This window comes from Rattus norvegicus, chromosome 6 (genome assembly GCF_021556685.1).
Source record: "Rattus norvegicus strain SHRSP/BbbUtx chromosome 6, alternate assembly SHRSP_T2T, whole genome shotgun sequence".
NCBI classification, from domain to species: domain Eukaryota; kingdom Metazoa; phylum Chordata; class Mammalia; order Rodentia; family Muridae; genus Rattus; species Rattus norvegicus.
In genome coordinates, this window is record NC_141539.1 from 138638324 (window position 1) to 138661051 (window position 22728).

General features: G+C 44.1%; 1 gene segment (V, D, J or C); it reads right to left on the bottom strand.

Annotated features, from left to right (window-relative positions):
• Window positions 1-22728, bottom strand: part of LOC134479197 (Ig gamma-2A chain C region-like) — a 398327-nt gene that overhangs the window by 206358 nt on the left and 169241 nt on the right.

Here is a 22728-nt window from a genome sequence, read left to right on the forward strand (position 1 = left end):
ACATGTGACATCTTAAAGGGCTTGGTGGTGGGGATCTTGTGTGGTCTCAGTCATCTAGAGAGTGCAAAGGTCACCAGGCTACTCACTCACCAGCCTTCTAGGAGGAAAACAAGTTATACAATTTCTCCCTTGTAAGAGAAAATCTGTGTGCTTAACATTCCTAGTTTCTTCAGTGCTTATCTGTGAAAGTCTCAGTGCCCTACACTGGCCTAGCCAGACTGTCACCAGCAATGGAGTCCACCCAGCTAGCAAACCAAGGTAGACAGGAAAAATTATGAGAGAATAGTCAGGGAAAACAAGGGTTCCTTGGAAGTGATGCCTGGGTCATCCTCAAAGCCAGGGAAGAATTCTAAGCTAAGAAAAGCAAGGATTCCCTTCTGACCCTCCTGGATGTCTCTGCTCATGCCCCTCCTGCTCAAGTAGAGATCCTATGGGACATGTTTTGTACCTTGGACACAAGAGGTGTACTTCAGACCTTGACTTATCACCAAGGATAATATCCAGGAGGGGTCTAATCTGAGCCCCCTCTTCTTTCCTCAGCTTGATGACTTTTGTACACTACTAACATGGAGCTTAGGTCTGCCAGGCTGGAAGCTCTGGGCCCAGTACACACACAAAAAGTGTCCTAAGTGTTCAGATGAGCTACTATGCCCCAGGAGAATTGTGAAGATTCCATGCATCCCTACACTGGAGTGTGTCCCAATTCCAGACTCATGTCTCCTCACCTGCTACTAAAATCCAAAAGCACTATGTAGGAGGAAGGACATGGCTGTCTATGCATAACTGTTGGGGGCCCTGCAGCCCCAAAGCCATCTCCTGCAGGAGGACCTAATTCAGGACTACCTGAAAAACCAAGTATAGTGGACACAGACAATGTCAGTCAAGTGGAAACTGACGTATAGAAGAGATGCTTTCTTCGGACCAATGGGACACTGGTGGAGGGTGTTAAAGGAGCTTGCAGAAGCATTCAGACTAGCTTGCTGCAGTATTTGTCATCTGCTCCTGGAGTCTGTGTCATTGATTCCCCGCCACCTCACCTCCAACCCCCAAGGGCAGGTCGGGTCGGGCACGAATAGTTCAGGACACAGGCAACATACTACCTGTCTTGATCTTCCCTAAAGTCCAAAGATGTACTTATGATATTCCTGACAGCCAAGAACACATTCATGGTGGTATTAGTGATGGCGACCTAGGAGTCCAGTTTTGCTGCTATAAAGGTGACATGTGACATAGATGAAGCCCTGGGAAGAGCAGTGTACCAGTACTAATTCTCCCCTGGATGCTCAGGATGGATCTGTGTGAACCAATCTGCTGAGCATAAACCAGTAAACACAGCATGTGCATTCACACTCTGCATGCACACCTAGCACCCTGGGTCCTCACTAGGGACACCTTGTAGAACATCAGATCCATTCATAGAACCCTCCTCAAAATCCACATGTTGGATATCTGAGACAGATACAATTGTCATCTTCTAAGGGTTTTATGCCCCTCCCATAACACATGCAAATGGACCTAGAGGTGCTCAGTTTATGACTGAACCCCCAGGCCTGGCCTTCCTCTCCTTACCATCACTGAATCTTCATAACTGAGCAGTCTGGCTCAGTTACTTCCTATTGGAAATCTCTTTTGGAATCCGGTTATCACTAGACACAGTCTCTGCCATCACTCTGACTCTCTGGGCTTGATTATCAGGGGACAGGCAGAAGGTAAGTCAGGATGTACAGCCACTGTCCTCAAAGGTCACAGACTCTATTTAAGTCTAGTCAGGTTTAGCACTGAGGGGGCAGACACGCAAGGAAGGATCTTCACACTTGAGACTACCATTATACGCTGTATGTCTGGTTGAACCCATGGACAGAGACTGAGTAATCTTTGGAACTGAGGCTGTAGACCTGGATGGGGGAGGGGCAGGCAGAAAGCAGGCCTGGCTCCAAAAAGATGTTTGCTCATTCAGTCCAGGCATTCTTACTTCTCCTGTCTCCTCAAACACCTACTCTGCCACATAGAAAATTACCCTAGCCCTACCTTGGTTGTGCAATCACTGACTCCTTCTTTGTGCAGAGCTGTGTTGAAGTTTGGTCCCTATTGCTCCCAGAAATATAGCTCAGACTCAATGTATGTTTACAAATACCTTAACCATGTAGCCAGACTTTTGTTTGGTGATTGCCTGTACTCAGACACTATGTGTCTGTCTTGTCACATTTTCCCCAGTAATTCTGCTCTGTCTAGCTCTATCCCAGAATTCCTTCTGCTTACATGATGTCTCACCATCTATTCTACCCATTCCTATAGTCCATAGGTCTTGTTATTGACAGGTGATGCAAAAGATATTCTCTCTACAGAGCTGGAACTGAATGTGTCCTATGCTGAGGCCTGGGATGGGGAGCTGGACAGGTTCTGGATGACCGTCACCATCTCCATCAGCCTCTTCCTGTTCACCATGTGCTACAGTGCTGCTGTCACAATTTTCAAGGTTGGCAATACCATCACCCTAGTGGACCCCTACTGTCCTGCAATGTTCTTACTGTCCCCAAGCTGTCTTCACACTGTTCCCACAGGGCTTCAAGCTGTTGCTATTGTATCTATAATGTTACTAGTTTGTCTCCACACTGTTTCCCACACTGTTCCTATGATTTCCTATGTTCCCAGTGTTCCAAGCTATCCAAAGGAGTGCCCTAAAGTGGAAACTTTAAGTGTTCTTTGGAAAGTCAGTTGCGTTGATTGGTGTTTTTCTTGGGCAAGCACATGAAGGAGTGTTTTCCTGAAGTGAACACAGATGTGAAAGGGTAAGCCAGAGTCATGAAGGAATGTTTTGCTGAAACAGACACAGGAGAAAGAATGATCTGCTAAAGCAATCACATGAAAGAACATGTGATAAAGATTCTTTGCTAACCACATATATGTATTGGTCCACCTTATATTGTGTAGTTGAGCTCCATTTGTCTGGACTCCATAGAGAGAAAAGACAACAAAAAATTTCTGGTGGTGTGCTGCAGTTTCTTGCCACTTCCTCAGACTGATTGGCAGAGTGATGTCAGCTGAGACAGAACCATGTACTGAGGCAAGGCACATGCTGAGGCAAGACCCATGGAGGATGTATGAGTTTTAGAGGCTATAAATAGGACTTGATGGACAGTGACTGAGGCTGAGCTTGCCTTGCTTATAGAGCTAGCTGTGCGATGCTTGTTGGTCTCGAGTCTGAGTTGATCTTTGCTTCACTGAGAGGGGCACAGATGAGAAATTCTCTTGATGTTTTTCCTGCCTCCCTCTGTTGACTCATGCTGAGGCTGAGCCTGGCTGTCTCTACTAGACGGTGCCACAGCTTCTAATAGAAAAGCCTTGAACACATGGGCATCGGGGAAATTTCCTGAACAGAACACCAATGGCTTATGCTCTAAGATCAAGAATCGACAAATGGGACTTCATACGATTGCAAAGCTTCTGTAAGGCAAAGGACACCGTAATTACAACAAAAGGGCAATCAACAGATTGGGAAAAGATCTTTACCAATCCTTCATCAGATAGAGGGCTAGTATCCAAAATATACAAAGAACTCCAGAAGTTAGACTCCAGAGAGTCACATAACCCTATTAAAAATGGGGTACAGAGCTAAACAAAGAATTCTCAACTGAGGAATATTGAATAGCTGAGAAACACCTAAAGCAATGTTCAACATCCTTAGTCATTGGGGAAATGCAAATCAAAACAACCCTGAGATTCCACCTCATACAGTCAGAATGGTGGGATTGCAAGCTGGTACAACCACTCTGGAAATCAGTCTGGAGGTTACTTAGAAAACTGGACATAGTACTGCCTGAGGACCCAGCTATACTACTCCTGGGCATTTATCCAAAAGATGCTCTAACATATAACAAAGACACATGTTCCACTATGTTCATAGCAACCTTATTTATAATAGCCAGAAGCTAAAAATGAAAGAAAGAAAGAACCCATATGTCCCTCAACAGAGGAATGGATACAGAAAATGTGGTACATTTTCACAATGGAATACTACACAGCTATTAAAACAAAGACTTCATGAAATTCATAGGCAAATGGATGGAACTAGAAAACATCATCCTGAGTGAGGTAATCCAATCACACACACACACACACACACAACACATGGTATGTACTTACTGATAAGTGGATATTAGCCCAAAAGCTCGAATTTCCCAAGATGGAATCTACAGACCACATGAAGCCCAAGAAGGACAACCAAAGTGTGAATGCTTCAGTCCTTCTTAGAAGGGGGAACAAAGGACTGGACACTTCCGGTTTGTAACTGGAGCCTGAACCTCACTGATCCCAGCCCACAGCTCCCTGCTCCCAAACCCCGTGGGAGAGAGAGCTCACTGCCCAGAGAGGTGGGCACTCTTGAAACTGCAGGTGGGAGAGACCGCCAGTACTGCCCAAACTTGCCCACATCCCTGGCCCAAGAGGAAACTGTATAGGGCCTCTGGGAACAGGAAGACAGGGGCACTCAAGCGGCAGGTCCCCTGAGGTCCAGACACCACTCTGATCGGAAGGGACTTGGTCAACAACTCCCTTCACCCAAATCCCGTGGGAGGGAGAGGTAAATCTTCAGAGGGGCAGACATGCCTGGGAAGCCAGAAGAGACTACACTCTGCCCACATTTCTGACTCTAGAGGAAAACACCTAGTGCCATCTGGACCCCCTGTGTACAGGGACCTGAGAAAAGGCGGGGTAGGCACTTCTGGTTGCTACCTTCACAGAGAGCTGAAACACAGCCTCTGAGGAGCGACTTCAGGCCTGAGAAAAGAGGTAAGACCAACTTTTCTGCTCCAAGTGACTTGCCTGGTGGACTCAGGATAAACGCCCACAGGAACAACTGAAGGCCAGTAGACAGGAAAGACTATACGCATGAAAGCAGAACACTTTTTTCTCAAAACTGGCTGAAACAAAAGAGGAAAAGAGGTCTACAGCACTCCTGATACACAGGCCTATAGGACAGTCTAGCCACTGTCAGAAATAGCAGAACAAGGTAAAACAAGAGACAACCTGATGGCAACAGGCAAGCATAGGAACCCAAGCAACAGAAACCAAGACTACATGGCCATCAGAGTCCAATTCTCCCACCAAAGCAAACACTGAATATCCAAACACACCAGAAAAGCAAGACCTTGATTTTAAATCACATTTGATCATGATGATGGAGGACTTCAAGAAAGACATAAAGACCTCCCTTAGAGAAACACAGGAAAACATACATAAACAAGTAGAAGCCTATAGAGAGGAATCACAAAACATCCCTGAAAGAATTACAGGAAAACACAATCAAACAGGTGAAGGAATTAAAAATGGAAATAGAAACAATAAAGAAAGCACAAAGGGAGACAACCCTGGATATAGAAAACCAAAGGAAGAGACAAGGAGCCATAGATACAAGCATCACCAACAGAATACAAGAGATAGAAGAGAGAATCTCAGGAGCAGAAGATTTCATAGAAATTATTGACACAACTGTTAAAGATAATGTAAAATGGAAAAGCTACTGGTCCAAAACATACAGGAAATCCAGGACACAATGAGAATATCAAATCTAAGGATAATAGGTATAGAAGAGAGTGAAGACTCCCAACTTAAAGGACAAGTAACTATCTTCAACAAATTTATAGAAGAAAATTTCCCTAATCCAAAGAAAGAGAAGCCCATAAACATAAAAGAAGCCTACAGAACTCCAAATAGATTGGACCAGAATAGAAACTCCTGCTATCACATAATAGTCAGAACATCAAATACAAAAAAACAAAGAAAGAATATTAAAAGCAGTAAGGAAAAAAGGTCAAGTAACATATAAAGGCAGACCTATCAGAATTACACCAGACTTCTCACAAGAGACTATGAAAGCCAGAAGATCCTGGACAGATGTCATACAGACACTAAGAGAACACAAATGCCAGCCCAGGTTACTGTATCCAGCAAAACTCTCAATTAACACAGATGGAGAAACCAAGATATTCCATGACAAAACCAAATTTACACAATAACTTTCTACAAATCCAGCACTACAAAGGATAATAAATGGTAAAGCCCAACATAAGGAGGCAAGCTACACCCGAGAAAAAGCAAGAAACTAATCGTCTTGGCAACAAAACAAAGAGAAGAAAAGCACACAAACATAATCTCACATCGAAATACGAATATTACTGGAAGCAACAATCACTATACCTTAATATCTCTCAACATCAATGGACTCGATTCCCCAATAAAAAGACACAGATTAACAAACTGGATATGCAAAGAGGATCCAACATTTTGCTGCCTACAGGAAACACACTTCAGAGACAAAGACAGACACTACCTCAGAGTAAAAGGCTGGAAAACAACTTTCCAAGCAAATGGTCAGAAGAAGCAAGCTGGAGTAGCCATTCTAATATCAAATAAAATCGATTTTCAACAAAAAGTCATCAAAAAAGATAAGGAAGGACACTTCATATTCATCAAAGGAAAAATCCACCAAGATGAACTCTCAATCCTAAATAGCTATACTCCAAATACAAGGGCACCTCCATACATAAAAGAAACCTTACAAAAGCTCAAAGCACACATTGCACCTCACACAATAATAGTAGGAGATTTCAACACCCCACCCTCATCAATGGGCAGATCATGGAAACAGAAGTTAAACAGAGACGTAGACAGACTAAAAGTCATAAACAAAGTGGATTTAACAGATATTTATAGAACATTCTATCCTAAAACAAAAGGATATACCTTCTTCTCACTACCTCACTGTACTTTCTCCAAATTGACCATATAATCGGTCATAAAACAGGCCTCAACAGATACAGAAAGATAGAAATAATCCCATGCGTCCTATCAGACCACCACGGGCTAAAGCTGGTCTTCAATAACAGTAAGGGAAGAATGCCCACATATAAATGGAAGTTGAACAATGCTCTACTCAATGATAACCTGGTCAAGGAAGAAATAAAGAAAGAAATTAAAGACTTCTTAGAATTTAATGAAAATGAAGGTAAAACATACCCAAACTTATGGGACACAGTGAAAGCTGTGCTAAGAGGAAAACTCATAGCTCTGAGTGCCTGCAGAAAGAAACAGGAGAGAGCATATATCAGCAGCTTGACAGCACACCTAAAAGCTCTAGAACAAAAAGAAGCAAACATACCCAGGAGGAGTAGAAGGCAGGAAATAATCAAACTCAGAGCTGAAATCAACCAAGTAGAAACAAAAAGGTCTATACAAAGAATCAACAGAACCAAAAGCTGGTTCTTTGAGAAAATCACAAGATAGATAAACCCTTAGCCAGACAAAGCAGAGGACACAGAGAGTGTGTCCAAATTAACAAAATCAGAAATGAAAAGGGAGACATAACTACAGCATCAGAGGAAATTCAAAAAATCATCAGATTTTACTACAAAAGCCTATATTCAACAAAACTTGAAAATCTGCAGGAAATGACAATTTCCTAGACAGATACCAGGTACCGAAGTTAAATCAGAAACACATAAAACATTTAAACAACCCCATAACTCCTAACGAAATAGAAGCAGTCATTAAAGGTCTGCAAACCAAAAAAAGCCCAGATCCAGATGGGTTTAGTGCAGAATTCTATCAGACCTTCATAGAAGACCTCATACCAATATTATCTAAACCATTCCACAAAATTGAAACAGATGGAGCACTACCGAATTCCTTCTATGAAGCCACAATTACTCTTACACCTAAGCACACAAGGGCCCAACAAAGAAAGAGAACTTCAGACCAATTTCCCTTATGAATATCTGTGCAAAAATTCTCAATGAAATTCTTGCAAATGGAATCCAAGAGCACATCAAAACAATCATCCTTCATGATCAAGTCGGCTTCATCCCAGGGATGTAGGGATGGTTTAATTTATGGATATCCAGCAACGTAATCCACTATATAAATAAACTGAAAGATAAAAACCACATGATCATTTCATTATGGTGAGAAAGCATTTGACAAAATTCAACACCCCTTCATGATAAAAGTCCTGGAAAAAATAGGAATTCAAGGCCCATACCTAAACATAGTAAAAGCCATATACAGCAAATCAGTAGCTCATATTGAACTAAATGGAGAGAAACTTGAAGCAATCCCACTAAAATCAGGGACTAGACAAGGCTGCTCATTCTTTCCCTACTTATTCAATATAGTTCTTGAAGTTCTAGCCAGAGCAATCAGACAGCAAAGGGAGATCAAGGAGATACAGATTGGAAAGGAAGAAGTCAAAATATCACTATTTGCAGATAATATGATAGTATATTTAAGTGATCCCAAAAGTTCCACCAGAGACCTACTAAACCTCATAAACACATTCAGCAAAGTGGCTGGGTATAAAATTAACTCAAATAAATCAGTAGCCTTCCTCTACACAAAAGAGAAAGAAGCTGAGAAAGAAATTAGGGAAACGACACCCTGCATAATAGTCCCAAGTAATATAAAATACCTCAGCATGACTTTAACCAGGCAAGTGAAAGATCTGTATGATAAGAACTTCCAGCCTCTGAATTAAGAAATTGAAGAAGATCTCAGAAGATGGAAAGATCTCCCATGCTCCTGGATTGGCAGGATTAATCTAATAAAAATGGCCATTTTACCAAAAGCCATCTATAGATTCAATGCAATCCCCATCAAAATCTCAATCCAATTCTTCAGAGAGTTAGACAGAACAGTTTGTAAATTCATCTGGAATAACAAAAATCCCAGGATAGCTAAAACTATCCTCAACAATAAAAGGACTTCAGGGGGAATCACTATCCCTGAACTCAAGCAGTATTACAGAGCAATAGTGATAAAAACTGCATGGTATTGGTACAGAGACAGACAGACAGACCAGTGGAATAGAATTGAAGACCCAGATATGAACCCACACACCTTTGGGCACTTGATTTTTGACAAAGGAGCCAAAACCATCCAATGGAAAAAAGAGCATTTTCAGCAAATGGTGCTAGTTCAACTGGAGGTCAGCATGTAGAAGAATGCAGATTGATACATGCTTATCACCCTGTACAAAGCTTAAGTCCAAGTGGATCAAGGACCTCCACATCAAACCAGATACACTCAAATAAGGGGGTGGGGAGGATCATGTTTCAGTCCCAGCAAATGCAGAACTCAGCAGTCATGTGGCTCTGGCTTTAGAGTCAAGAAGAGAAGTGACTACTAGGACAGTTGATTCTAATTAGCTGGAGCTAAGAAATTAGTGGTAATTAAGAAGGGACCAGCATCACTGAGGTGAAATCTTCTGGGAAGTGTTTTTTGAGAGCAAAGAAGCTGTGTTCCAGAGAGAGCCAAGGTTGTACCTCATGCTGCAGCTAGACCTGGTAATGTGTAAGAGTCACCCAGGTAGTACTGATTTTGAAAGTATGGAGAGTAGCTGAGGCTTGGTACTGTGAGAGGCCAGGGAAGGCCATTGATGAAGGCCTCAGTTACAGTTCACAGCTGAGGAATGAAGGGTTCATGCAAAGAAGTTGATGTTTGGCACCATTAAGAGAGCCTATGACACTGGAAAAAATTTCCTGAACAAAACACCAATGGCTTATGCTCTAAGATCAAGAATCGACAAATGGGATCTCATAAAACTGCAAAGCTTCTGTAAGGCAAAGGTCACTGTGGTTAGGACAAAATGGCAACCAACAGATTGGGAAAAGATCTTTACCAATGCTACAACAGATAGAGGCCTTATATCCAAAATATACAAAGAACTCAAGAAGTTAGACTTCAGGGAGACAAATAACCCTACTAAAAAATGGAGTTCAGAGCTAAACAAAGAATTCACAGCTGAGGAATGCTGAATGGCTGAGAAACACCTAAAGAAATGTTCAACATCTTTAGTCATAAGGGAAATGCAAATCAAAACAACCCTGAGATTTCACCTCACACCAGTGAGAATGGCTAAGATCAAAAACTCAGGTGACAGCAAATGTCGACGAGGATGCGGAGAAAGAGGAACACTCCTCCATTGTTGGTGGGATTGCAGACTGGTAAAACCATTCTGGAAACCAGTCTGGAGGTTCCTCCGAAAATTGGACATTGAACTGCCTGAGGATCCAGCTATACCTCTCTTGGGCATATACCCAAAAGATGCCCCAACATATAAAAAAGACATGTGCTCCACTATGTTTATAGCAGCCTTATTTATAATAGCCAGAAGCTGGAAAGAACCCAGATGCCCTTCAACAGAGGAATGGATACAGAAAATGTGGTACATCTACACAATGGAATATTACTCAGCTATTAAAAACAATGCCTTTATGAAATTCATAGGTAAATGGATGGATCTGGAAAATATCATCCTGACTGAGGTAACACAATCACAGAAAAACACACATTGTATGCACTCATTGATAAGTGGCTATTAGCCCAAATCCTTGAATTATCCTAGATGCCTAGAACACATGAAACTCAAGGCAGATGATCAAAATGTGAATGCTTCACTCCTTCTTTAAAAGGGGAACAAGAATACCCTTGGCAGGGTATAGAGAGGCAAAGATTAGAACAGAGACAGAAGGAACACCCTTTCAGAGCCTGCCCCACATGTGGCCCATACATATACAGCCACCCAAGTAGACAAGATGGATGAAGTAAAGAAGTGCAGGCCGACAGGAGCCGGATGTAGATGTCTCCTGAGAGACACAGCCAGAATACAGCAAATACAGAGCCAAATGCCAGCAGCAAACCACTGAACTGAGAACAGGACCCCCATTGAAGTAATCAGAGAAAGAACTGGAAAGCTTGAAGGTGCTCGAGACCCCCATATGTACAACAATGCCAAGCAACCAGAGCTTCCAGGGACTAAGCCACTACCTAAAGAGTATACATGGACTGACGGAGGACTCTGACCTCATAGGTAGCAATGAATATCCTAGTAAGAGCACCAGTGGAAGGGGAAGCCCTTGGTCCTACTAAGACTGGACCGCCAGTGAACGTGATTGTTGGGGGGAGGGCGGCAATGTTGGGAGAATGGGGAAGGGAACACCCATAAGGAAGGGAAGGGGGAGGGTTTGGGGGATGTTGGCCCAGAAACTGGGAAAGGGAATAACACTCGAAATGTAAAGAAGAAATACTCAAGTTAATAAAAAAATTGAAATCTGACAATGTGTCGGCTTATACTTCTGCCTCTTTTGTGTCCCTTTGTAAAATGATGGGTGTTCGATTGACCCGTGGATTACCCTATAACTCTCAGGGTCAGGGCATTATTGAATGAGCCCATCGAACCCTAAAAGAATGTTTAATTAAACAAAAGGGGGGAATTGCCTCCACTGGCTCCACCCCTAGGGAAAGATTAGCCATTGCTCTCTTTACCTTGAATTTTTTAAATGAAGATAAGCAGGGTTGGGTTGCAGCTGAGCGTCAGGTCAACCCTGATGTTTCTCCTAAGGGCATGGTGATGTGGAAGGATGTTTTAACTGGTTGTTGGAAGCGCCCTGACCCAGTGTTGGTCTGGGCAACAGGGTCTGTTTGTGTGTTTCCCTAGGATCATCGGCAGCCACTGTGGGTCCCGGAGAGGCTGACCAGAGCGGTCCAAGATGAACGGAAGGAGGATACTATGGATGTTCCTGATGTTGCCGATGCTTCCTGTGGTGATGGCTGAAGACCTACGCTGAGGACTTTTATATGTATTTCCCAAACCCTTGCCATCGACACATTCAGCACAAGTGTTTCCCTGGTTTTTCTCTTCTAATGCTTCATTACAGTTACCCTTTTTGCCATGGGATGGAGAAATAGCACCTGTAAATGATTCAGTGCAGCTTCAGCTGAAATGATAATGAATCAGCTGCATGGTTTGACATGCCTATCAATAGTTATACCAAAGCTAATGCCACATGGATTCAAGGGGTGTCGCCTGCCAGTATTTCCAAAGGCAATGATACCATGCCTTCCCAACCTAGATGGGCTCCCTTTTGCAAGGGTACCCGTGAGTCACTTCCGCTATGGACTGGGTGTCAGGCTAGAAAGGCAACATGGGCTGTAAAGAAGTATTTTACCTTTTCTCCTTATATTAGCACAGCCCATAATGACTCATTTTCAGGGTATAATTGGACCTATCAGAATCCTGCTCAGGCAGTAGCTAGTAATCCTTTCAATGTGTGGTTGTTATGTGGAGTGAATGGTATTTACACAGATATCTGTCCTCTGAGCATGTTAGTGGGAGGGGTTTGGGGTAATGTAAGCTTTCACTGGAATGTATCTATAGGGTTTGAAACCTCTGTTACTCAACTTGCTTATGGGCTTAATGTTTCCTTTAAGGCTACGCCTGTCTGTATGCCTTTTGTGTTTATTGTACTGGTTCAGGAGCTTAGACAATCTATCGTCCATATCAACTCCACCCATGTGGACGTATCTTTAGCTGGAGGACTGGCTGATTGGATCACCACAGCTGCCTCTCGGCTAAAAGAATGGGCAGGACTCACCCTGTGCCTGATTCTTTAGTGCATTTGCCGTATGCGGTTTCATCAATGGAGAACTCAAGCCTTAATGATTCAGGCTATTGCAGCAGTGGAGACAAGACAGTGTCCTTCAGTATGGCTTGGTATGCTAGAGAAGTAGTCAATGACAGGTAAGACTCCCTGGGCATGTTACCAACCTAAGACAGGGATCAAACCTAAGCTGTTTGTCTCCCGATGACGGGTAAGGGGCATTGCTGCAGGGGGCAACCTAAGACAGGCATTCTCTCTGCCAAAAATATTAAGAAGGGGGAGATGTGGGGAGCGGGTGTAGTGGCAATCCCAACATGGTGCCTGGGACTGCTGCCGAGTCTTACGACTAGCACCTGAAAGTAAGCCACGCCCCATCGTGAGAGCTGCGCAGGCGCACCATGACGATAGATCAGGCCATGTGATGTGGACCTATGAACGGAGGTTATGCAGACTGGACGGTTGAGGCGGTTGAGGGAGGTTATAAGGGAGTGCGCTCTCGGGCTGGAGAGAGATTGTTGCTGCTTGCATGCTAAAAGGTTCCTGAATAAACTGCTTTGAGAAGAACATCGTGGTATTACTCCTTTCCTGCTGGTTGGGGTTGGAAGCGACACTCATTGATAAGTGACTATTAGCCCAAATGCTTGAATTACCCTAGATGCACAGAACATGTGAAACTCAAGAAGGATGACCAAAATGCGAATGCTTCACTCCTTCTCTAAAAGGGGAACAAGAATACCCTTGGGAGGGAAGAGGGAGGCAAAGTTTAGAACAGAGGCTGAAGGAACGCCCATTCAGAGCCTGCCCCAAATGTGGCCCATAAGTATACAGCCACCAAACTAGATAAGATGGATGAAGGAAAGAAGTGCAGGCTGACAGTAACTGGATGTAGATCTCTCCTGAGAGACACATCCAGAATATGGCAAGTACGTAGGCGAATGCCAGCCGCAAACCACTGGACTGAGAATGGGACCCCCATTGAAGGAATCAGAGAAAGGACTGAAGGAACTTGAAGGGGCTTGAGACCCCATATGAACAGTAATGCCAACCAACCAGAGCTTCCAGGGACTAAGCCTTACCCAAAGACTATACATGGACTGACCCTGGGCTCTAACTGCATAGGTAGCAATGAATAGCCTAGTAAGTGCAGCAGTGGAAGGGGAAGCCCTTGGTCCTGCCAAGACTGAACCCCCGTGAATGGGATTGTTGACAGGAGTGTGGTAAGGGGAGGAGGATGGGGAGTGGAACACCCATATAGAAGGGGGGGAAGGGGTTAGGGGGATGTTTGCCTGGAAACTGGGAAAAGTAATATCAATTGAAACGTAAATAAGAAATAACCAATTTAATAAAGTGGAGAAAAAAAGAGGGGGGAACAAAAATATTCATAGGAGGGGATATGGAAACAAAGTTTGGAGCTGAGACATAAGGAATGTCCATATAGAGACTGCCCCCATTGGGGATCTAGCCATATACATACAGCCACCAAACTTAGACATATTGCTGATGCCAAGAAGTGCATGGTAACTGGAGCCTGATATAGCTGTCTCCTGAGAGGCTCAGCTAGAGCATGACAAATACAGAGGTCAATGCTTGCAGCCAACAATTGGACTGAGAATGGGGTCCCCATTGGAGGAGTTAGAGAAAGGGTTAAAGGAACTGAAGGGGTTTGCAGCCCCATAAGAACAACATTACTAACCATCCAGAGCTCTCAGGGACTAAACTACCATCCAGTGAGTACACATGGAGAGACCCATGGTTCCAGCTGCATATGTAACAGAAGTTGGCCTGGTTGGGCTCCAATGGGAGGAGAAGCCCTCGGTTCTGCCAATCCTTGATCTCCCAGTGTAGGGGAATGTCAGGGCATGGAGGTGGGAAGGGGTGGTTCAGTGGGGAAACACTCTTATAGAAGAAGGGAGAGGGGATGGGATAGGGAGTTTATGGATGGGAAACTGGGAAAGGGGTTAACATTTGAAATGTAAATAAAAAAAATATCCAATTAAGAAAAAAAAAGAAATACTGGCAGAAGACCATGGGTGGAGGAAAAACCTGTCTGACCAACCTCTGCAGGGAGCTGAGGCTACCTGGTTTACAAATAGCAGCAGTTTTCTCAATGAAGGTCAGAAATGAGCAGGTGCTGCCTTGGTGGATGGCACAAATATCATTTCGGTAGACCCCCAGCCCCCAAACAGAAAGCAGAACTAATTGCCATCACCAAGGTTTTGGAACTTGGGGCTGGCAAGAAAATTAACATCTACATGGATAGCAGGTAGGCCTTTGCCACAGCCCACATCCACTGGGTTATATACCGAGAGAGAGAACCACTCACATCAGAGGGAAAAGAAATGAAAAACAAGCAGGAAATCTTGATCTCTTGGATGCCCCGATGAAGCCAGCAACTGTATTATTCATTGCCCAGGGCATCAGAAGGGAAGACACTCAGTGGCCTGGGGCAATAACCAGGCAGATCAAGTGGTTGGAGAAATGGCTATGCAGGAGCCTATCCCAGAGACACCTGCTGGGAAATGGGATTGGTCTAAGGGATGGCCTCACTTAGAATATACAGCAGAAGGAAAGGCCTAAATTGCTAGCCACCCCATCAAGTATTACTTAGAGGGGGAAGGATGATGGAGTACTCAAGAGGGGAAACTATACTCCCCAGAGAACAACCAAAAGACTCACTTGGCCAAGTGCATAAATGAACTCATCTAGTGGATAGGAAGCTCATCCAAGCAGTCAAGGGAGAGACAGTGGAACAATGTAAGGTATGTCAGCAAGTAAATGCTTATGCAGCCAAGAACAACAGGGCAAGAGACCTAGGGGAAAATGACCTGGGGTATATTGAGAGGTCGGTTTCACAGAAGTTAACTCAGGAGACTGTAGATACTTTTCCTGGATGGGTTGAGGCTTTCCCCACCAAGCAGAAAACAGCTACCGTGGTAGCCAAGAAGATATTAGAAGAAATTTTCCTAAGGTTCAGAGTGCCCAAGGTAACTGGATTGGACAACGCTCTTGCTTTTGTTTCTAAGGTAAGTCAGGGATTGGCAGAGATATTGGGGACTACTTGGAAGCTCCATTGTGTATACCATCCCCAGAGCTCAGGGTAGGTAGAGGGAATGAACCGAACCCTAAAAGAGGCCGTAATTAAATCGCCCTTGGAGACTGGCCCTGATTGGGTGGTGTTCCTTTTCCTGGCCCTATTTGGAGACCAGAATACCCCCTACCGGAACACCCCCTACCACTTTAACCTGACCCCTTTTGAGATCCTGTTTGGTTCCCCAACGTCCTTGGTATCCATTGGGTCCTCCCTGGAGGTATCCCAATTCACTGATAGGAACGTCTTCTTGAGGCTCCAAACCCTTCAGTAAATATAACATGAGATTTAGCCCAAACTGTCTGCCTTATATGCTCCAGGAACACCAGAGACCCCTCACCACTTCCGGACTGGTGACTAGGTCCATGTTCAGAGACATCAGGCACAGTTGCTGGAACCCAGGTGGAAGAGACCCTTTCCGGTGCTGTTAACTACTTCCAGAGTCCTCATGTGGATGGTATTGTGGCCTGGGTGCATACATCCCATGTGTAATTTGCAGATACACAGGGACCCCTGCTGCCTCCATGTGCCGGTTTGTCAAACCTGAACTGTTTCCACTGAAACTGGAGATGAGGTCGCCTCCCTGACAGCCTCCAAACCCCTCAACACCTGGTGGCCCAACCTCACTTTTGACCTGTGCCAGCTGGCGGCAGGACTTGACTCGTGGGACATTCCCACTCATGATGGGAATGCTGGCAGAAGCAAACTGCCCATGTGGGAGAAAGAGGGCTCTGGGCTGGGGCGGGGGAGCGATAGGCTGTGCATTCCCCACATAGGGGTATCAGTTGCAGGAGACTTCCACTTATTTTTGCCCTTGAGATGGAAAAAGCCTGGCAGAAGTTCACTGATGAGGGCGTCCAGAACAGTTTTGTTGCACTGCCTGGTGAATGTGAGATTACAGGAGACACCTACTGGAACCCCTCTTCCTCTTGGGACTCGGTCATGGTAAAAAGAAATTACAGGATTGGGGAACGCTACCAGGGGGACAGAGGTATTGGGGTACCCCCAGCGCAAATGCCACCTGTAACCCAATAATAATCAGATTCTCTCAGAAAGGCAAAGAAGTAATGGGATGGCTAAAGGGAAAAACTTGGGGACTCGGGTTGTACAAATAGGGATATGATGATGGCCGAGATGAGAGAAGGGCTAGCCAAATGGAAGAGAGAAAGTGAACAGAGTGAGGGCTAGTTCAAGTCTTGGTTTAACTCCTCACTTGGCTAACTACCCTCATATCCACCTTGTTAGGACCCTTAGTTGCGCTCCTGCTACTGTTGACCTTTGGGCCCTGAGTATTGAAAAAGACTATAGCCTTCTTAGAAGAGAGAATAGGTGCAGTACAGCTGGTGGTACTGTGCCAATAATATGAGACCCTGAGAATAGGACCTGAAGAATATGAGTTAGTCACCAGAGACCCCTGAGCATAGCTCCAAGATTGGAGCTTGTACAAGAAAAAGAGGGGGATGAAGGACCCTTGGGGCTTTTGCCAGTCTTACACTCACCAGCCTTGGGCCAAGGCTGGGCCAGGTTCAAGCTTCCTGCCTTGGGTCGAGGCTAGGCCTTGTTCCATTCATCACCCACAGGAACACTATGGAATAGAGAATTCTCAGAAGGTACTGACTGATGCTTGCTAGCCAATAGATTTAAAGGTCAATATACTCAGCCAATAAGTTTGAACTGTAACCTTGCTAATGTAACCTGTGTCCCTAAAAAGTATAAAAACTGCTTGTATAACCTTTTGGGGTCACCTTCTAGACCTTGAGGAACTAACTGAAGGTCGACCCCAACGTGATAGAAAATAAACCTCTTGTTTTTTCATTGAAAAAACAAAAAGAGTTTTCAAAGGAGAAGAATGTTATTTTGTGACCAAGAGACTGTTCTTGTGATATTATGGTGAAGAATGTGGCTGCTTTTTACCCTGGTCTAAAGAGTCTACCTGAGGCTAAGGTAAAGAGATTAACAAAGGAAGTCTTAATTAAGCCCAGCAAAGACTTTGTTTTCTGGTTTTGTCCCACGAATAGTGTTGTGAGTAAGTATAGTAAACTTTGAAAGGAAAAATATAAGTGTATGGTTCAAGTAATAAAGGGATACTAGGAAGTGAAATGTAGCTGAATCCTATGTTCAAGGTGATTAAGAGATTAAGGGAGTGGTGATCTCAGGGCAAGATCCCACTCAGCTAAGCTTACTGTTTGTATTCGCAGTTGAACAAGGAAAGTTTGGACTTTCAGTCTGGAATGACATACAATCTAGAAATTGAGGGCACACTTTTGTCCCTTGTATCCAGATTTTGAGGCTGGAAGCACAGGTTTTTGATCTGGATCTTGAGGAACAGTGGCCATGAAAATCTTAGGCCCAGGTATGGTGGTACACAGTTTTAATCACAGGAGACAAAGCCAAGCAGATCTCTGAGTTCAAGGCCAGCCTGGGACAGGGCAAATTCTAGGTGAAGGAATGTTTAAGTCTAGGCATGGTGGTACATACCTTTAATTCTAGCATTCAAAAGACAAGAACCATGAAGGTCTCTGAGTTAAAGGTCAATTTACAGACCACATTCTAGGACAGCCAAGCTTAGGCAGTGAAGGAGTTGCAAAACAGAAATCTGGTAATAGAATAAGGGGGTGGGGAGGATCATGTTTCAGTCCCAGCAAATGCAGAACTCAGCAGTCATGTGGCTCTGGCTTTAGAGTCAAGAAGAGAAGTGACTACTAGGACAGTTGATTCTAATTAGCTGGAGCTAAGAAATTAGTGGTAATTAAGAAGGGACCAGCATCACTGAGGTGAAATCTTCTGGGAAGTGTTTTTTGAGAGCAAAGAAGCTGTGTTCCAGAGAGAGCCAAGGTTGTACCTCATGCTGCAGCTAGACCTGGTAATGTGTAAGAGTCACCCAGGTAGTACTGATTTTGAAAGTATGGAGAGTAGCTGAGGCTTGGTACTGTGAGAGGCCAGGGAAGGCCATTGATGAAGGCCTCAGTTACAGTTCACAGCTGAGGAATGAAGGGTTCATGCAAAGAAGTTGATGTTTGGCACCATTAAGAGAGCCTATGACACTGGAAAAAATTTCCTGAACAAAACACCAATGGCTTATGCTCTAAGATCAAGAATCGACAAATGGGATCTCATAAAACTGCAAAGCTTCTGTAAGGCAAAGGTCACTGTGGTTAGGACAAAATGGCAACCAACAGATTGGGAAAAGATCTTTACCAATGCTACAACAGATAGAGGCCTTATATCCAAAATATACAAAGAACTCAAGAAGTTAGACTTCAGGGAGACAAATAACCCTACTAAAAAATGGAGTTCAGAGCTAAACAAAGAATTCACAGCTGAGGAATGCTGAATGGCTGAGAAACACCTAAAGAAATGCAACATCTCTAGTCATAAGGGAAATGCAAATCAAAACAACCCTGAGATTTCACCTCACACCAGTGAGAATGGCTAAGATCAAAAACTCAGGTGACAGCAAATGTCGACGAGGATGCGGAGAAAGAGGAACACTCCTCCATTGTTGGTGGGATTGCAGACTGGTAAAACCATTCTGGAAACCAGTCTGGAGGTTCCTCCGAAAATTGGACATTGAACTGCCTGAGGATCCAGCTATACCTCTCTTGGGCATATACCCAAAAGATGCCCCAACATATAAAAAAGACATGTGCTCCGCTATGTTTATAGCAGCCTTATTTATAATAGCCAGAAGCTGGAAAGAACCCAGATGCCCTTCAACAGAGGAATGGATACAGAAAATGTGGTACATCTACACAATGGAATATTACTCAGCTATTAAAAACAATGCCTTTATGAAATTCATAGGCAAATGGATGGATCTGGAAAATATCATCCTGATTGAGGTAACACAATCACAGAAAAACACACATGGTATGCACTCATTGATAAGTGGCTATTAGCCCAAATCCTTGAATTACCCTAGATGCCTAGAACACATGAAACTCAAGACAGATGATCAAAATGTGAATGCTTCACTCCTTCTTTAAAAGGGGAACAAGAATACCCTTGGCAGGGTATAGAGAGGCAAAGATTAGAACAGAGACAGAAGGAACACCCATTCAGAGCCTGCCCCACATGTGGCCCATACATATACAGCCATCCAATTAGACAAGATGGATGAAGCAAAGAAGTGCAGGCAGACAGGAGCCGGATGTAGATCTCTCCTGAGAGACACAGGCAGAATACTGCAAATACAGAGGCGAATGCCAGCAGCAAACCACTGAACTGAGAACGGGACCCCTGTTGAAGGAATCAGAGAAAGAACTGGAAGAGCTTGAAGGGGCTTGAGACCCCATATGCACAACAATGACAAGCAACCAGAGCTTCCAGGGACTAAGCCACTACCCAAAGACTGTACATGGACTGACCCTGGACTCTGACCTCATAGGTAGCAATGAATATCCTAGTAAGAGCACCAGTGGAAGGGGAAGCCCTGGGTCCTGCTAAGACTGAACCCCCCAGTGAACATGATTGTTGGGGGGAGGGCGGCAATGGGGGGAGGATGGCGAGGGGAACACCCATAACGAAGGGGAGGGGGAGGGGTTAGGGGGATGTTGGCCTGGAATCCGGGAAATGGAATAACACTCAAAATGTACATAAGAAATACCCAAATTAATAAAAAAAAAAAGAGAGAGCCTATGAGAGGCTATTGGTGAAGCCTAATTGCAGGAAAAGAACCCAGTGTATGGGAGATGCCACCCCATGGGATGAGCACCAAGCACAGCGGCAGAAGTGGAGTGGAGTCAACCAGAGCCTAGAATGCTACAGAGAGAAGAGCTGGAGAAGTGAGCCAAGCCCCTTGGAGGAGCTTGGAAGATTATGTCTGGATCCTGGACACTGGAACAAGAAGCTATGAAGATGAAGTTGACTTGGAGACCCAAAGATGCCAGAGCTCCTTGGGATATGTGCTAAGGAAAGCTGTTGACAGGTAGTAGAACCAGGTCAAGAAAAAGAAATTTGTCACAGTTAACAAACATAAAAAAGGAGTTGGAGATCTGAAGGAGATGTGGAGTTAAGAGTTTGCCCAGCTGCTTTCCTGTCTTAATTTGGGGATTACAGTTATGTGATTGGATGAATCTCAGAAGAGACTCTGAACTTTGGACTTTTAACATTGTTGAGACTGCTATAGATCATGGGGACTTTGGAGGTTGGAATAAATGTAGTTTTTTTTATTATGCTATGACTAGATATGGCCCTCATAGCCTCATGTGTTTGAACCAGCCTCTGAGGGTCAGGAAATGGAATGTGGTGGTTTGTGTATGCTTGGCCCTAGGATGTGTAGCCCTAGGAGTTATAGGTGTGGCCTTGTTGGAGTAGACCCTCATCCTAGCAGTCTGGAAGTCAATCTTCTCCTGTTTGCCTTCAGAACAAGATGGTGAACTCTCAGCTCTTCCTGCACCATGCCTGCCTGGGTGCTGCCATGCTACTGCCTTGATGATCATGGACTGAACCTCTGAACCTGTAAGACAGCCCCAATTAGACGTTGTTCTTATGAGAGTTGCCTTGGTCATGGTGTCTGTTCACAGCAGTAAAACTTGTTCTAGGAAGGTTTCTAAATGTATTAACCTTTCCTTTTTGGCTCCTGTAGTTCTGCTTCTGGCTAGCTGTTCTTGTTAACTAAAATTTGGCAACCCTCAACATAGTTTTGGAACTTAAAATATCACCCTGAGAAATGTTCAGCGCTACACTGGAATCCCGAACACACAATGTAGTTGCTGGCTGTCTAATAAAGGCTTACTGTTGTCTTCTTTTCTTATAAAGGACAACAATTTTATTGAGCATTTTTGCATTGATATTCATAAGGGAAATTGGTCTGAAGTTCTCTTTCTTTGTTGGGTCTTTGTGTGGTTTAGGTATAAGAGTAATTGTGGCTTCATAGAAGGAATTCGTTAGTGCTCCATTTGTTTCAATTTTGTGGAATAGTTTGGATAGTATTGGTATGAGGTCTTCTATGAAGGTCTGATAGAATTCTGCACTAAACCCGTCTGGACCTGGGCTCTTTTTGGTTGGGAGACTTTTTTTTAAGTTCATAGCTTATTTATTTGCAATAGCAAGAAACTGGAAGCAATCCAGATGTCAACTGCAGAATGGACACAGAAAATGTGGCACACCCACACAGTGGGACACACTCAACCATCAAACACAAGGACATCAGAATGCATGGAACTAGAAAACATCAGCCTGGGCGATGCAATCCAGGTTCCAAAGGACATGCACAGCATATACTCACTGATAAGTTGACATTATCCAAAATGATGAGAACAGGCATGATATACCCCAAACACTTGAAGGAACTAAATAAGAAGGAAGGCCAAATTGAGGATGCTTGCATTGCTTTTATAAAATATCAATCTGGGTTATTCATAGAGAACAATCCTGGGTTGTCCCACGTTCTAATCATTGAGGTTTCACAGATCATGTCATTCATACCTGACATCTTATGAAAGCCTTCCTTTTGTGCTCTTAAAAGAAAAAAAATAATACAGACGTCAAGAGAGGGAGATTTTATTTGGAGGAGAGAAAAAGAACTCATACTTTGCCTATGAACCACTTTTAAGAGGCATTTGTCATCTGACTGTCCTTGGACGTGGATGTAGTTTTTTTTTTTTTTATTAACTTGAGTATTTCTTATATACATTTCGAGTGTTATTCCCTTTCCCGGTTTCCGGGCAAACATCCCCCTCCCCACTCCCCTTCCTTAGGGGTGTTCCCCTCCCAACCCTCCCCCCATTGCGGCCCTCCCCCCATAGACTAGTTCACTGGGGGTTCAGTCTTAGCAGGACCCAGGGCTTCCCCTTCCACTGGTGCTCTTACTAGGATATTCATTGCTACCTATGGGGTCAGAGTCCAGGGTCAGTCCATGTATAGTCTTTAGGTAGTGGCTTAGTCCCTGGAAGCTCTGGTTGCTTGGCATTGTTGTACATATGGAGACTCGAGCCCCTTCAAGCTCTTCCAGTTCTTTCTCTGATTCCTTCAATAGGGGACCTATTCTCAGTTCAGTGGTTTGCTGCTGGCATTCGCTTCTGTATTTGCTGTATTCTGGCTGTGTCTCTCAGGAGCGATCTACATCCGGCTCCTGTCGGTCTGCACTTCTTTGCTTCATCCATCTTGTCTAATTGGGTGGCTGTATATGTATGGGCCACATGTGGGGCAGGCTCTGAATGGGTGTTCCTTCAGTCTCTGTTTTAATCTTTGCCTCTCCCTTCCCTG